At 51.7% G+C, this 16,555-nt stretch overlaps 1 protein-coding gene across 3 annotated transcripts in view; it reads left to right on the top strand.

Moving 5' to 3' along the window:
- Tbc1d22a (TBC1 domain family member 22A) overlaps positions 1 to 16,555 on the top strand; it is a 324,253-nt gene that overhangs the window by 132,588 nt on the left and 175,110 nt on the right. The gene's annotated exons all lie outside the window — the stretch shown is intronic.

Consider the following 16,555-nt stretch of genomic DNA (forward strand, 5'->3'; position numbering starts at 1 on the left):
CAGGCCCACAGAGCCATGTGTCATAGCCCCTTGCACTTGGCTTCCGCTCGTGATTTCACAGGCGGTCTTTTCATTGCTAAGCAACTAATGAGTGCCGCTCCTCACCCCCTAATCATCTCTTAAGTGGGGAGAGGCCACTCCTGAGAGTGCTCACACTCTGCCTCCACTCCCTCATTTGACAGATAATGAAAATGTTCGTAATGATCCTGGAACAGCAGGACCTCTGTCAGTGGCCCTCAGAGTTGTTAATTGAAAGGAGAAGTTCAACTGAGATGTGATTAGAGAGTTGATATTCCATGTTAAATAGACCATTTAATTAACGTGGTAAATAAGTTTGTCTTAACTACTTTACCACCAACTTATGTTGTAGACCCAAGTGGTTCTTAATGCCTTGCCTGATTATTAGTGAGACGGGACGAAGGACATGACCATGGTGTTAATTGTCCAGAAGGAATAACTGGAAGAAGTGGAATTTTGCTCCTCAAGTGGACTCTTCACTTGGCCTCGTACTCTTCCTGCCTTCCTGCAGTGCTGGCCACACACATGTAAACGTGCACACACTACACATACATACTCACACACAGAAATGTGCATGTACCACATGTGCATACTTTCATACTCACACACGGAAATGTGCACACATCACACGTGCATGCTCTCATACTCACACATATGTAAATGTGCATGCACCACACGTGCCCATTCTCATACATACACATGGAAGTGCACACACCACACGTGCACACTCAAAACGAATGTGCTCACACCACCTGTGCATGCTGTCACACACACATGCTCACACACACACGAGGACATCATGTGTTGAGTGGATATGCTCTCTGGCTTTGGAAAATATGCGTAGACCATACCATTTATATTTCTGGTGGTTGACTCTTCTATTAAGTGAACATTTTAAATTTTTGGTCCTGGATTTCAAATGTGATGGGTGGATTTGTAGTCCTCTAAGAACTTGCTTCCTGGGCTTTGAAATGTTCAGTTTTGTAGTCTGGGTCCATCATTTGTCATGCTGTTTAGCTGATTCTTGTTAAATTGCTTGGCGTCCAACTTTGCTTCCCTCTGGGGTGTGGTTCTGCTGCTCTGCAGACCTTCCTGGAGCACTGTGTGGAGCTGGCTCTCCCACTGGGCCTTGCTTTCTGTCCGACTCTACAAGTGCCGTGTGGCTCCTGTCCCCGTGGAGCCTGCAGTTGCAGCAGAAACCCAGGTTTTACCTGCATGATTGGAAAGTTTGATCAAACAGTTAGCCTCCATGTTATCAAGAGGAAGCATAGGGTGCTATGAGAAGCTGTCCTAGCCCAGGCAGTCAGAGGAAGCTTTCTGGAGTGAGAGGGAACCAGGGTGGTGGTGACAGCAGAGAGCTGGCCTGGAGCCAGAGGTACCCTCAGGGGCACTGATGACTGGGCTGGAGGCTGGGGGCAGCTGTGCCCGGGGCTGGTGAACCATGTTGAGAACAGAGAGGATTCTTCAGGGGTGGATGCAGGCTGGGAAGTGTGGGCCCAGGTCCGGGTCTTCACACATTCGCACTGGCTGTGGCATGGAGATGAGGGTGTCTGGGAGGTGTGATCAGTGCTCCTGAAGGCTGACTGGGCTGCTGTCTTCAGGAAGGCATCCCCAGAGGCTTTGGATGGGACCTTTCCTACAGAGAGAAACCTAGTGAAGTTTGCCAAGGTGCTGCTGCCTGCGTGCCTCAGCATTAGCACCCATACTCTTACTCAGGTGCTCTGACACTTGGAGCAAGGTTGTTGAACTGTGCCTAGTGTATGTAGCCTCCGAAATAGAGGGGAGCTGGTGTGGTTGTTGGCCTCTGGGTGTGGAATTCTGCCAGGGTCTTCGGGTGACGGACCTCAGACACATGTGAAACCTCAGCAGGAGTTGGCTTCTTGTGAGGTACATGCTGGCTGTGGCCCAGGCACCAACGACCCTGCAGCCCCTGGCCTGCTCTGCAGTGCTGCTGGTCCCCGTGGGAGGGTGGTGCCTGGAGCGCAGTGCCCTGGGTGTGATGTGCCGGGTGGGAAGCAGCTCTGCCTGTCCCTCTGTGAGTGGCCCTGACTCCACGTGCTAGCCCTGGAAGGCCCCTCAATGCCATGCTCTCTGACTTGAGAACGGACCTAGGGAGTGGACAGTCATTCGAGGAGGATCATGACTTCTCAAACTAGATTAACTGCTTCCCCACAGGGAGGGGGTGCTCATCTTTGGCTGGAGGCTGGCCAGGATGACCAGAGTCAGAGCAGAAATCAGGAGAGCGTCGGGGCAGTGTTCAGCGAAGGGAGCTTGGGAAGTGAGGGAAGGCATAGGACATTTTGGAACCAGAGATGGAGCTGGAGCCGTGTGGGAGTGTTCTAGAGGTGTGTCAGGACCTGCGCTCGGGAACGTAGTAGGCCTGACTCAGGAGCGTGAGCCAAGTAACCCTGGGCTCCTTGTGGGCCTCTTGTGGGCTTCCACCACTGGGGACGGGAAATTTGGTCCTGCACATGAATGAGATTTGGTCTGCAAATGAAAGTTAATACATATGCGTGCACGCACATCACACCCAGCCACACAGACACACCTGTACACACGTGCTCCTCATTGGTGCTGGCCACAAATTCTGAGCAACTGTGGAGCTAAACTTTGTGCAATGGCACTCACCAGTCTAGGTGGGTTTTAGAGGAGCTTGCAATTGAGAAGGAGGTCAGGAGACCGCTAGTGACCTCAGAGGCAGGGGTAGGAGTATGGGAGGCACGTGGAGATGGCAGAGTGGTAAACACAGTCACTGAGGCCAGGCTGAGCCTGGGGAGAAAGTCCCTGAGTACAGTGTCATGATGGGGGCATTACTTACTTGGAGGAATTCATCGTGGAACAGTTCCATATGCCAGGAGGGTGCAGGAATTCTTGAGTTTCAGGAGTTGACGCCTTAGGGAGTGAGTAGGAAACTCCAGGCACATACACGATAAGTTTGTAGCTGCTTAAACACACATTCCAGATCAGACAGAACTGGCATGGATGCTTGTTCTCGCAGAAGCTTCTGGAGCCACAGGCTGGTCAGTGCATGGGAGGCCCTGGCAGCTGGCACCACCTGCTGCTGGAAAAGGCTTGAGGTGGGGCTTCATGCTTTGTCTGTGGAAGTGAGGGGGGCACTGCGATGATCACTGCTTTGGATGAAGCAGGACACTGGGAGAGATGAGGCAGGAACTGTGCCATCTTCATAAGAAGGGATCTTGGACCAGGTTAGCAGGCCCAGACCTGGAGGAGCAGACTGCAGGGAGGCCTCTGGAGGAGGCCTGGAGGGTGTGCAGGCACACTGGACCAGAGGCTGGATTGCAGGTGACTCCCAGTGTGCTTCCCAGAGCCGGACCTTGGGGTACTGTGGCACCACCCTCAAGCAGGTGCGGGAAGGGGAGGCAGGTCAGCTTCTCCTCCTCCCTCCTGTGCCCCTCCCACCCCACCCCATTTTCTTTCTTCATGCAGGCGATGGAACCCAAAGCCCAGAGCACATTAGGCAAGTGCTGTACCACTGAGCCGGAGCCCAGCCCTGAGCTTGCTTTATCCATGTGAATTAAGTAGGAGCATGGCCTGACATTCAGAGCCTAGAAGAGAGCTCTGCCAGAGGTTAGATTGGAAATAGGAGGGTTCCTGGAGTGACGGCTGTGATGTACCAATCCTGAGAGAGAGTGGCGAGTGCAGAACCCTGGGGATCTCCGGGGTAGGGTCTCCAGAATAGTTGCATTTGGCTGTAGGAAACTGGAAGGGTGACCCTCCTGTGGGAGTTGTGTGTACTTTCCTGTGCAGGGGTCTGGGTGGGGACAGTCCTGGTTGGTGTTACTGTCCTCACCAAGGTCACTGGGCTAAGGTTGCAACTCTGAGGTGACTGAGTTCAGATATCTCCCTGCACTTGCCAGCTGCAGGCAGCCGCAGGCAGCCAGTGCTCCCTTCATGGGTGTGGGAAGTGGAGTTCGTCATGGCGCAGGCCTCCTGGCTGCTGGGATTGCTGAAGGAGGGCCCCACAGAAGCACAGCCTAGAGGCCTGTGTGGAGCAGAGTGTGTCCAGTAAGTGTTGTTCCTGATGCCACAGTCTTCCTGTGGTTATCCTGGCCTCTGGCTTTCCTCCACTAAAACAGGACCTGCACCTCCTTTGCACTCAAGTTCCAAATGTAGAGGAGGTGATGAGGGGCAAAGGGCCCGTGGCCATAGGGGCAGAAAGCTAGGATTGTCTAGAGCCCACCCAGTGACCTCCCTTCTTGGCCCCTGCCCTCCTCACTCTGCCAACCACCTGGGGCCTGGAAAAGACAGCAAGAGGCAAGAGAGAGGAGGAAGCGAATGTGTGCTCTGGCAGCCAGCACCATGTGTGCCCAGGGGAGAGAACGGGGAAGAGTGGTTCCAGAGGCAGGCAAAGACCAGGTGAGGGGTGTCATGGTAATTAAGGAGGGACAGTTTCAAGGAGTTGTTCATTGGCACCCAGTGCAGTGCCCTGGAGGTGCAAACTGGAAATTGACCCAAAGGCTCGTCGGTGAGAACTCCACTGTGACCTTCCAGAAATGGGCTGAAGCATGGTGGCAGTCACTTGTGTGCTCGTGGAGTGCCCTCACTAGAAGTGGTGACATGGTGCTTCTGCACTGGGCAGGGTTGGGCGACATGGACCAGAGACTTCTTTCAGCTTTAAAGTGCTTTTGATTATGGAAGGTTCCAGACACGTGCACTCAGCAGCAGTAGCCAGAGTCTTTATGCCGTCTGCGCCTGCGTTCTGGCCGACGCCACCCAGCCCACCCAGTCAGGACTGTTACTACTTTCAGAATAGCTTCATCACCCACTCAGAGTGTCAAGGTCAGTGACTTTTGGAACAGTAAGAGAATATCTCACTACCAACACGTTGATTTTAGGGTGGTCTCCTTATCCCAGGAAGAAACACTCCTCAGGAGGCACAGCTGCCATTCTTCCTTATCCCTGCCACCAGCCCCGGCACCTCTGCCTGGAAAACTGCTGTGTGTCTGTGCATTTGCTTCTGCTGGACATTTCCTGTCCGTGTGTCCTTTTGTGTCTGGCTCTGTGACTAAGCAGCCTGTTTCAGGGTTCGGCCAAGGCATAGTGTGGGTCACTGTTTCATTCCTTTTTATGGTTGAATAGCATTCCCTTGTGTGGACCTACAAACAGAATATATTCTGTTTCTCCCTTCCTCCTGGTGGACATGTGCATTGCTCTTCTTCTCATCTAAGGGGATGATGCTGTCCTGAATATCTCATGTCATTTTCTGCAGATGTGTTCTCATTTCCTTGGGCTAACTGTGGAAATCATATTATGCCTGGTGGCGAGCACCACTGTGCTGACCGCCTGTTCCCAGAGCAGGGCCCAGGGCTATGAGAGCCCTGCTTCAGGAGGAACGTAACCCTGCAGCCGCAGCTCTGCCGTGCCTGTGCCTCTCTCTAGGTCGGGGAAACCTGTACACACCCTCACTGCGCTCCTGCCAGGATTCGGCCCTGGCTTACCACTGAAGTGTGTTTGGTTTCTCGTCCCTGACAGCCCTCTCTGATGGACTCGGAGGCTTAGGACTGTCTTGTGTGTGTGTCATTCTTTGTACAGAACTGAAGCTGAGTACACTTGATATTAATTGAATTCCTACTAAAAGTTTCTACTTGTGCAATTTAAAAACAGAGCCTTTAAGTCCATTTAAGAGAAATACTGAGTGTAGAGCTTGTGCCAACCACAGAGTGGCGTGGGGGACAGAGTCGAGGCCTGGCTGGCCACACTGCTGGGAAGACCTGGCCTTTGCCTCTGTCGCCACTCATCATGGTTGCTGCCCTCCCAACTCTGCTGGGGGCCAGCTTGTGCCCACTCAGTCCTGGGCCTGCTCAGCCCGTGGGTCTCTGAGTAGTAAGCAGGTGAGGCTCTCCTGCTCCCTCCTGCTGCCTGGGGCCCAAGCTGACTGGAAGCAGAATTATCTACAGTTTCTTACTGTCTGGGCTGGGGTGGGGGCAGCCTCTAGATCTGGGTTGGGAGGAAGGAGGATCATGTCACCTAGAGCCAAACTCTGCTTTGTGGCCTGTCCCTTGCATTGGGACCCAGGCACAGTTTCTTGAGAGGTCACTCGGGTCCCTGGGCTGTGTGCACCCTTGGCAGGCTCTGACAGGACATCTGCAGCCCACAGCACCTGTGGCTGACACTGTCATGATGTTCCCTGAGCCTGTCCTGTGTGTCATATTCCATAGTTGTGGGCATATGATATGTGACATTTTATTCTAGGCTTCTTTTGCCTCGACCCTTGTAACACCAGCTCTCTCCTGTGTTATGAAGACTCTGCGAGACTGTTTCTACCTCCTGAACAGTATGTTTTGTTGAAATAACTCACATAATTCATGAATCTGTCCTACTGCTATTGGGCATTTTGGTCCCCATCCCAGGTGGGGTGTGATTTTTGAGTAAAAGCCTGTACTTTTCAAGCAGTGACTAGCACATTCCTTTTGAGAGTTTTAAATTTGGTTTAAAATCAAGGAACATTAATCTATCACCTTTAATTACATAATTTAAGTGAGAATGGTATTTTAGTTTAAATAAATATTTTCAGCATAGTGAGAAACAAAGAATTACTGTGGTTTCCCTCTGATATCTCTGTGTTACTTAAATGTGAAGCTGTTTCCTGGGGTACTTTGGACTGGTGCCTCAGGGAGGGAAGGAAGGTGGAGGCTGGAGGAAAGGCCCCGCCCAGTGCAGGTTGTCTGTGCAGGTGAGGTCCCCGTGTGTGAGCGCCTGGACTGCAGACTGTGAGGACAGCGACTCTGCGACAGGGTAGTGAAGGCAAGGGAGAGGAAATGTTTATTTTGGCTCATGTCTTTAGAGGTTCTCATCCCCAGTGGGCTGGCTTCGTGGCCTTTGGCCTGTGGTGAGGCAGGGCCTCATGGCAGGAGAGGGTGTGGAGGAGTAGAGCTGTTTGTCTTATTGCCAGTGCAAAGCAGCTGGTTCAGGGAGGAAGTGGCTGAAGGAGCCAGGGACAAGATATTTACCCTGAGGCTATGCCCCCATGGACTCACTCTACCAACCTCCTTCCACTTTTACAGTTTCACCACCCACCTCCCCCAAAAGCCATCAAATTACTAATCCACTGGTGATACCAGAGCCCTTGTGACCAAGCCCCTTCCCCAAAGCCCCACCCTGAAGCTGGCTGCACTGGGACCAAGCTTTCAACAGGCGAGCCTTTGGGAACCTCCACAGATCCAAATCATGACAGGCAGGTCACCCTCCACAGTGGGTCTCCGCTCTGACCACTCAAAGTCCACGGCCGAAGATGACTGGCCTTCTGAAGAAGCAGGCTTTTCCTCAAGACTGCTGTGTGGAAACCCTTTCTGGGCTTCCTGCGGTTACGTGAGCAAATGCCTTGAAATCAGTGCCCCTCTCTCTGCCTCTCACCTGCCCATCCTGTGTGTGAGATTGAGCTGGCCATGACTCCGCTGGAGAGTTCTGCTAGATATCGAACAAGGAATTCACTCTGCTCGCCAACAGATTCTTCTCAACATAGGAGAGAAAGGATCACTTTCTTTGGAGGAAACAAAATGTTCTAGAATTAGATTTCAGTGGTGGTCGCCCAACTTAATGAATATAGTAAAAATCACTTTAAATGACTCAGTTGTGTGGTATGTGAATTATATCTCAGGGTTGTTCCAGAAAAAAGGTCAAGGCCTGTCATTCTTTGTGAGGAGAGTCCTAGTTTCCTATTGACACAGCTTTGTAGCTTTGCTTTTTCACTGTGACTGATACAACATGCAGTATCTCATTAAGTAACATCCTTGATTGCATTTTGGATTTTCTTTTCGTGTCTTCTTAGGGGAGACGTTGCTGGATCAACTGCTATGTGTAGGGTAAGTGTTGACAACATGTGTAGGTCATTTTCCATAAAGCAGTTGGATGTATTTACAACTACTGCCTCCTTCAGTCTGGAATGTTCCAACATGAGTTAGCATGTGCTCCATCAGCTCGTGACAGGACATGCCTCCGTGTGTACTCATGGGGGGAATGTCGTTCATTGGTGGGTGCTAAGTATGTATGTGTGGGGCTGTCCAGTGTGGCCCAGAGCTCCGTGAGGAGTAGTTAGTTACTCTCTAGGATTAGTGTTTGGGCTTTCAGCCTAAAGGTACCTTATTCGCTGGCCTAATGAGGAGCCCAGCAGAGACAGGTGTGTATGCCCATGTGTGCAGCAGAACCACAGTTGGCTTGCAACTGCTGACTGGAGCCCCTCTGGGATGCTGGTGTGGCAGAAGTAAGTGCCCGTCCCAGTCCCTCCAGGCACGGTCCACAGTGCTCTGCCCATGGGACCAGTACTGCTTCCCAGACCATGGGTCTGGAGGTGCTGGCCAAGCGGTCAGTGTAGGTAGTTTTGTGGAGATGCAGCCTGTGATTTGTGTCACACGAGCCTGGTGGCCTTGCCTGCCTGAGAGTGAACTGAGGCCTGTGTTATCCTGAGTCCCCCAAAGAACACCTGCCCTTCCTCTGTCTTAGGACCTGTTCCTGGGGCTGTATGTTATGCTCTTGGCCACTGGCTCTCTCGCCTGTCTCCCAGGTGGAGACACACGTGGAGTCTGCATGTTGGTGTTCTTAGCATTCCTTGCATCCTCACACAGTGATGTGTGGGTGGGCTTTGGATTTAAAGTGAAGTTGTGTGCAGTCAGAACTGTCTTCAGAGTCTCAAGTCATGGGGTCGTGGGGCCTCTGATACTTCAAATTATGTCTTCTCTCTCTTTTTTTTTTTAGAGTAAAAACCGGTATTCAGTTTGAGCCACCCTGGGTGGAGGGGCTAGCTGCCTTCCTCCCCCACGGTTCCCCTGGGCCAGCTGGGCTCCGCTGCATGGCTTTGAGTTTCTGCTGCTGAGGAAGGTGCCAACCTGGGGAGGAGGAAGGTGTGGGGCTTGAGTGCCTGCCATGGGCCTACAGATGCACACACAGAAGGCCAGTTGTTCCCTTGTCACCCCTGGTCCCTGTGTGAATCTCATCAGCTTCTCCCTTGGAGCTGCAGTGGAGTAGCCCGGACATGTGGTATTCAGCTTGTAGCTGGTGGCCGCCTGGGAGGACCCCTCTCCAGGTCGGCATGTGGGTGCTCTTGCTGAGAGTGCGCCTCCAGGCTGAGGTGCTGGGTTTGGTCCTTGTTAACTTGGACCCCCTCGGGCAGCCTTTAAAAGTCCTTTCTTTGGAGAACAGGTTGTGTTCCATTGCCGGTTTCATGTTCTCCCCAGTCCCCCCTCCCCTCCCCTCCCCGTGACTCAGCCCCAGCCTCTATTCCTGTCTTTAAATGAGTCCCTTTGCTGGTTTGAACTGCAGCATGGCTGAGGTGGTTCTGGCTTTGTGAAGAAAACAGCAAGCAGACACATTAGTGGTGCCCCCACTTTTACCCTCCTAGTATGAGTGCCACATATTTTAACTTCCAGAAACATCACTAGGGCCATCTAGGGCATCTTCAGACTCCAGGAGCCTGTTCATTAAGTAATCTGGATCCTAGCCTGGAGGTGAACTCTGGCTCGGGGCTTTCTGACTGTCCATGTCATGAAGGCTGTGAATCCTCCTCCAGAAAGATGCCCGGCCCCAGACTTGACTTCAGGGTTTCGGAATTTCTTGGATCCTGTTTCCTGGTCCTAAATGAAGAGCTCTTGGTGCTAGTTAAAGCCACAGAGGACTGTGGTCAGCTGTGATCTGACAACGTTGAATTTGAGCCAGGGTGTGGCTTAGAGGTGGAAAACTTGCCTAGTATGCGTGAGGCCCTGGGTTTGAGCCCTAGCACTGGGGGTTCTCTGCCTGTGCGCCTGGCACATGAGTTGACTGTCAGCCATGTGACTCCTGAGTGTGGAGATACGACCATGTGATCAAGGAGCTGAGTTTTCAGTCGTTTTCTTTTAATTCAGGCACAGGTTGTGTGGCTCCTGCCATCAAGTGACAGGATGCACAGGGGAAAGCCGCGGCCAGTGTAGATGTTGGCTCGCACACACCATGCGGGGCCGGGGCTGTGAGGCCAAGTGCTCCTTCACAGCTTCTCTTCTTTCCTTTTTCCGTCTGTCTCTCTGCCATCTGTTATGTTTGGTCACATGTTGGGGGCTTGAAAAAGTCCTCAGTGCAGCAGTGCTCAGGGGGCCTGGGGAGGTGGCTGCACCACGAGGGCCCCCTCTTCATAATGGGTCAGTCCACTGAGGGATGTGGAACCCGGGCTGTTTTCAGGTGGTGAGACTTCAGGAGGCGGGTCTAGTGGGAGGAAGTGGGTCATGGTGGTATGCCCTTGAAGGGTGCATGGGAGCCCCAACTCCTTCCTTTTTCTTTCTTCCTGGCCACCATGAGGAGAGCAGCTGTGTTCTACCACTTGCTCTATAATGTTGTGTTTGACCTTACCACGGGCCCAGAAATAATGGAGCCAGGTAACTGTCAACTGAAACCCCTGACATGGTGAGCTAAAATAAACCTTTTTTGCTTTTAAGTTGATTTTCTCAAGCATTTTGATATAGTGATGAAAAGTGAACACCAGCGATGGTTGTGTTTTTAGGGTTGAGAATGGTGCTCGTGGCTGTGGGGGGACCGTAAATTGGATGATCAGACTTTCTGTTCTTATGATCTCAGTGCAGATTTGTGTTTTTTAAGAACAAAGTAAAATTTCATCTTTGCAAATGCCCGTTGAGCAGCTCGGTGCAGGCACTGTCCTGCCTGGTGGAGAACCTGCCCTGTGGTCGCTGCATGTGTCAAGTGCCAGAGGTACTGGACGTCGGCTACTCATTTCACATGCACTGCTCTTTCCATGATGCTCCTTCCCCTTTTGTGGCTTTTTGCCTTTGCACTGTGGTCAGGTCAGGCCGAGGAGGCTCAGTGTGTTTGGTTGGTGTGCCCAGGATTGCACCAGGTAGGTCCCACTGGACGGGACTCTGCCCAGATCTCTTCACCCTGCGCTGTGTCATGCACATCCTTGCCCAGGGTGGCTCTCCTCCCAAACCAGAAGTTCTCCAGAAGCAACTCAAATAAATGGATCCTACTTCAAACAGTGCAGAGTGTATCTTTTTAATGACTGCTTAGCCCTGGGGCCAGGGCAGGTGTTCAGAGCCTCCGTGGATGACCTCCGTTACCAGGCACTGTGGACAGCCAGACCAGCGGAGCGCGAGATGGGCTCGTGGTAATTATGGATCTTTCTGTCGGGGTCCTGACAAGGGCTGTCAGTTAGCTGCTCGGGCTCTGCAATGGATCCCTGAACAAAAGAATAAATTGTGGCAGGGAGTCTGGCTCCCAAGGCACGAGTGAGCTTGGACTCCTCACCCAGCCGAGCAGGAAGCTGGTCTGAGTGCTTATGACCCGACAGGAGAAGGGCGACTTGCCCTGCTGCTCACAGCCACCCTGAGACTCGGAACGAAGCACTAGTGCAAAACGCAACGTCCTTCCTGAACTAGGCTGGCTGGGGCACGCTCAGTCTGTCCGAATTCAGTGAATGTTGGGTTGTTCTCAAGAGTGATGTTTGGCAGCTCAAAGCTGGTGCTGGCTGCTTTGTAGGTACGCCCAGGGCTCTGGGCTGGGCTCACAGGAGGTGTGGGGACTTCATTCAGGGTAGAGGCCTTTGTGGTTGCTTTGTTTTGAGGCTGGCGCCCACTCCCTGGGTACCTTGGGGTCTGTTTCACTCAGGGCTGCTCTGGGGGTTTCCACTTGGATGTCCCATGCGCCTATAAGGCTGCTGTCGCATGACTTACTCTGTGTTGTTTTAATCTATCTGTGTTGCCCAGCCAGGTTTTGATTTCTGGCTCTTGGCATGTGACCCCATGCCCAGCTGCTTCATGATTTGTATTCTGTTTTTCAAAGAACAAAGAAAAAGGACATTTGTTTTTGAGGAGTAGAACAGAATGCATTCACCTTATAGTCACTGTACAGATTCATTGGACTTTCAAAGACAATAAGCCTAGAGTACCTGATAGATCTTAATGCTGTTGTTTTTCCCTGTGCCTGGAGACGTTTTGCCGTTTTGTCCTCCCAGGGGTTATTTCACCATTGCTCGTCTGTCACTCGGAGCTCGTGAAGGAGCCTAGGATAGCAGGGGAGGAAGAGGAAGTAGGGCCAGGGACAGAAGTACGTCCGCCTTTCTGTGAGACCCTGCAGTTTCTTGTGCTGCCAAACAGCTGCATTATCTTCCATGAAGATGGAAGAGAATTCTGGAGATTCCATTTTTGAAGCTTTTTTTTTTTTTTTTACAAAAAGCTTTTGTCGAACCACTTTAGAGAATCTAGAATTTTTATTTTCCACCCATAATGGCAATGAGAGGAAAATTGGCAGAGGAAGATGTTACCCATGGTTAAATGGATCAGAGCATGCACACAGGTGGGACAGCTCTCCAGACGCTGAGGGCGTTGCTGACATTGGTGGTGGGAGGAAGTAGTTGAGACGTGAAAGCACCAATAGGCTTGGTCTTTCTGATTTGTTTTCAGAAATCCAAAGTGAAAATCCTTTGCAAGCATGGAGGAATGGGATAGTTGTCTCCAACACAATTGAAAGCCACCAGAAATTTCAAAACTCCTGTGTTTTGGTTGAGCTAGAAGTAATGAGAAGCTGAAACCTATTAGGGATGCACTTGAAATTTAGAGTTCTGGTTGCATCTCAACTGTACAAGTACAAGAAGAGCCCAGAGGGGTGACAGGCAGGGCCTTTCAGAGGTGAAGTGGAACCTGGCATCGGTATTCACAGTGCCATGTGCTGCAGGCACAGTGTGATGGTAGAGGACAGTCATCATCTCAGTGTACATGGGGAATGATCTCAGGACCTGCAGTTGTCTTTGGTCTGCGGTGCTCAAGACACTTACGTAAGACAACATTGAATTTGCAGACAACCTCACACATTCTTCTGCATGCTTCTTCTCTAGGTGACTGTCCTACCTAACCCAGTGTTAACGCTGTGTACGTGGTTGTTGTACTGTGTTTTCTAGGGAATGGCGACAAGAAGAAAGTCTGGGCTTGTTGAATACAGGCACACATTTTTGATCTCTGGTTTTTAGACTGTGTGGATGAGTAGCCTCTGACTGTGGAGGGCCAATCATATTTGCATTCAAAGGATGTTGCCCATTTCAGATCTACATACGGGGAACTTGAGTTGACCACATTTAATATCACATTAAACTTTCTAACAAAGTTGTTTTTCCCCCTGGCTTTATTTGTAGCTGTGTAACTTGTTTGTAAAATGACTTAAAGTATGTAAAAATAAAGGGGACTGTTGGACCCAAATGATTAGTGGTGGTTCTTTTCCTGGTGGGTTCCTGGAGTTGCTAGTGAGGATATCTCAGTGGTCACCTGGTGCCTGCGTATCTGAGCATCTGGAGAAGTGGGTCTCAGTCACTGTGGTCAATGAAGGGTGGGCTTTTGGGCACTGCCTCAGGTTGTGGCAAGGCCCATGAGACCCTTGACGAGCCTGGGATTTCTGCTTCCAGGACTGTGAGTGGCACAGGCTGGATTTGCCTTCCTGAATTCCAGGCAGAGCTGGAGAGCCTGGTGGAGGGGGATCCCCCAGAGCGGTTGGCCTCGGGCTCTGGGGTGGAGGCTGGCCTTCCTGATGGACACAGCACTGCAGTCCTGGGGCATGTCTGGGCTGGGCAAGTGGCCAGCTGGTTTTTCACATTTGAAGATTGATGTTTGGTAAATGAACTTGTGAAGCCTCGATCTGAGTGGCAGGGACCTTCTCCCTCTTCTGCCCAGTCTTGGAAAGAAAATCGAGGCCTCTGTGTTACTGACCTTCGGAGGGCCACCTTCTCTGGTGAGTCAGTCACACATCCCCTAGGTCATCTTCAAAGGCAGCTGCACACCACAGCAGGAATCAGTGCTCTGAAGGGAGGGTCATGGTCGAGGCCACGGCCTTTCAGCAGCTCAGCCTTGGGCGTGGGAGAAGACGGTAGCACTGTGGTCCTTTGGTTCTTTCCTTTTTCACTTAGAAATCTTCCTCTGCCAGGCTCAGCAGGCCACCCCTATGCTGCTCACGCCGGATGTCAGTAATGGGGCTATCTTCTGGTTTTTGTTTTATCTTAGTCTTAGGTACTTATTCATTCTGAGCGACAGATAGGAAAAGATGTTCCGTACTTGCGTGAAAAGCTCAGCTTTATGAAGACGTCTTCCCGACTCCCATAGGCCCTGGCCCTCAGCATGGCCATTTGTTCCTTTGGGGGATCTCAGTGACTCCTTCGTGGGTGATTAGAAGAGGCTGGTCTGGCCATGCTCTCTGAGCTGCTTAGCTACGCCGTTGATGTCAGACGTCTGGGTCTGTGCTTCAGTAATGAGAACTGAACAGTATTCAAGAAGGATTCAGACGACATTAATATTTAAGAGCCTTTTTGGATCCAGAAAGTGCCTGTGGAAGCCTTCTGAACATAATATATGCACCACATGTCAATTAGGAAGAGGGTGATGAGTGCTCAGCCCCCAGTCCACAGAGGCTTCCTCCGATTCGTCCCAGGAAGTGCATCTGCTGGAACATGCCACCTGCCAACCTCCCAAGGGGATCCTTGCTGAGAAATCCGGCTTTTTGTTCCTTTCTGTTCTAAGTGGATCTGTGTCCCAAATAGAAAGGAAAGTAAATTAAATTACTTACGAAATTTTCCTTAAAGGTGAAAGAATTATGAGAAAAAATGAAGTATCTGTCTGTCATCAGGAGCTTTATTTTGGGGCCTATGTCAAGAGACCTTAACTCACTCTGAAGAGAAGGTGTCAGGTGTTTGGTGAGAGCCAGGAAGGCATGTCCACCCAGAACGCAGGTGGGAGCGTTCTGCGGCTGGACCACAGGGGAGCAGCTCCAGGACCAGTGGCACTGCACAGATGCCCGAGGCCTTCTCAGGTTCAGGTGTCGGAGCAGAACTGAGAAGGAGACCTGAACAGGTTGCAGCTGACATGACCACGGGGAGCAGGTGGGCTCCGGAGGACGCTCTCCCCCAGCTTCCCTGGTGCCCATCGCAGGGTCATCACCGAGCCCCTCTCCTGGTGAGCTCTGGGCTGGTGGGCTGCTCTGGAACCTGGCCCTCTCCTCACGGGCGACTTGGGAGTATGTGGACTTTAGTGGGACTTGAATTCTGTAAGGCGGCAGAAGAAGAAAGGGTCTCTCAACCCGGTTTTCCAGTCTCCTGGTCTGGTGGGGGTGTACGTAGGGGACCTTGACACAGTTGCTGGTTATCAGGCCGAGGGGCAGCAAGTCAGCCCCATCTCCGCTGGCTCTTCAGTGTGTCCTCCTGTGGCTTTTAGAGTGGCCACAGAGGCGTGCACAATTGCTACTAACTTATTCCAGAACATTGTCATCTCTTCGCATGAGACCCCACCCTCTAGCATCCCCCGCCCCCCATCGCCCCGCTCCCAGCCCCTTGCAGCCGCTCATTTTTCTCTACTTTCCTGCCTACTCTGTACATGTCATTAGGTGGACTCATGACTGTGGCCTTTCCTGGTGGGCGGCTTTGGTCCATCCTGTGTTAGGTGACCTGGGTGCTATGTGTGTACCTGCACATGGTTCCTCTCCGTGGCTGTGTGATGCAGCCTGTGTACCATGTGTCTTTCTGCTCCTGGGTGGCGGGCATTGGGCTGTCACAGCGTTGAGGCTTCTGGGAACAGTGCTACTTGTGTGTGGGCATGCTTCCCGTGTTCTTGGGGGATACTCCACGGCGTGCTGGGGCCCAGGGAGCCGTGTGTTGCCTGGATGGGGGGATTCCTCAGTTCCTCAGTGTCTTCCCTTTTCTGTACCTCCCCCTTCCCCCTCCATCTCTGTCTTCTACTCCACTAATCTCCCTTCTGTTTTCATAGGATCCCCCTGCCCTAAAAAATTTCTGTTTCTGTTTAGCTTCTGCAAATGAAAGAAAACATTCGACCCTTGACTTTCTGAGTCTGGCTCATTTCACTTGACAGGTTGTTTTCCATTTTCATTCATTTGCCAGCAAATGCCACGATTTCACTTTTCTTTGTTGCTGAGTACAGCTCCACTGTGTACATGTACTGTCTTTTCTTGATCTGTTCATCCGTTGGTGGCATCTGGGCTGGTTCCATAACTTGGCTCTTTTGACTGTGCTGCTGTAAACATGGGTGTGCGTGTATCGCTCTAGTGCTGGTTCAAGTCCTTTTGGATGCATACCCAGGAGTGGGGGAACTGGTCACACATGGTTCCACTTCTGGTCTCTGGAGGAGTCTCCAGACTGCTTTCCTGAGTGGCTGCCTAAGGTGGAGCCCCTTCCCCATGTCCTCACCCACACTCCTCTCTGCTTGTGTTCTTGGTGACCACACTCTGAGCAGAGTACACTAGGTTGGTGTAGAGTAGATAATTCACTTTCTGTCTCTGTGCCTGAGAGGCAGAAATACAGTTTGGAATGGGAAGCTCCCTTTCCTGGCTTGGCCGCTTCTCATCCACGATCCGTCCTGGCCTTGGTTCTGGGTCCAGATGGAATGGCTGCCTCCGGTCACTGTAGCTGCAGTTCATCCCCACATGCCTGAGGAGCCTGTGTGGTGGAAGGGTTCTGGAATCCCAGGCTGTGTAGGACATGAGTACGGCTCTTGGGTCGTCTAAACTCTGGTGAACCAAGGGGCCCTTCTCAGGTTCTGAAGTACTCAGGTTCTCA

Source organism: Callospermophilus lateralis, chromosome 4 (assembly GCF_048772815.1).
Source record: "Callospermophilus lateralis isolate mCalLat2 chromosome 4, mCalLat2.hap1, whole genome shotgun sequence".
NCBI classification, from domain to species: domain Eukaryota; kingdom Metazoa; phylum Chordata; class Mammalia; order Rodentia; family Sciuridae; genus Callospermophilus; species Callospermophilus lateralis.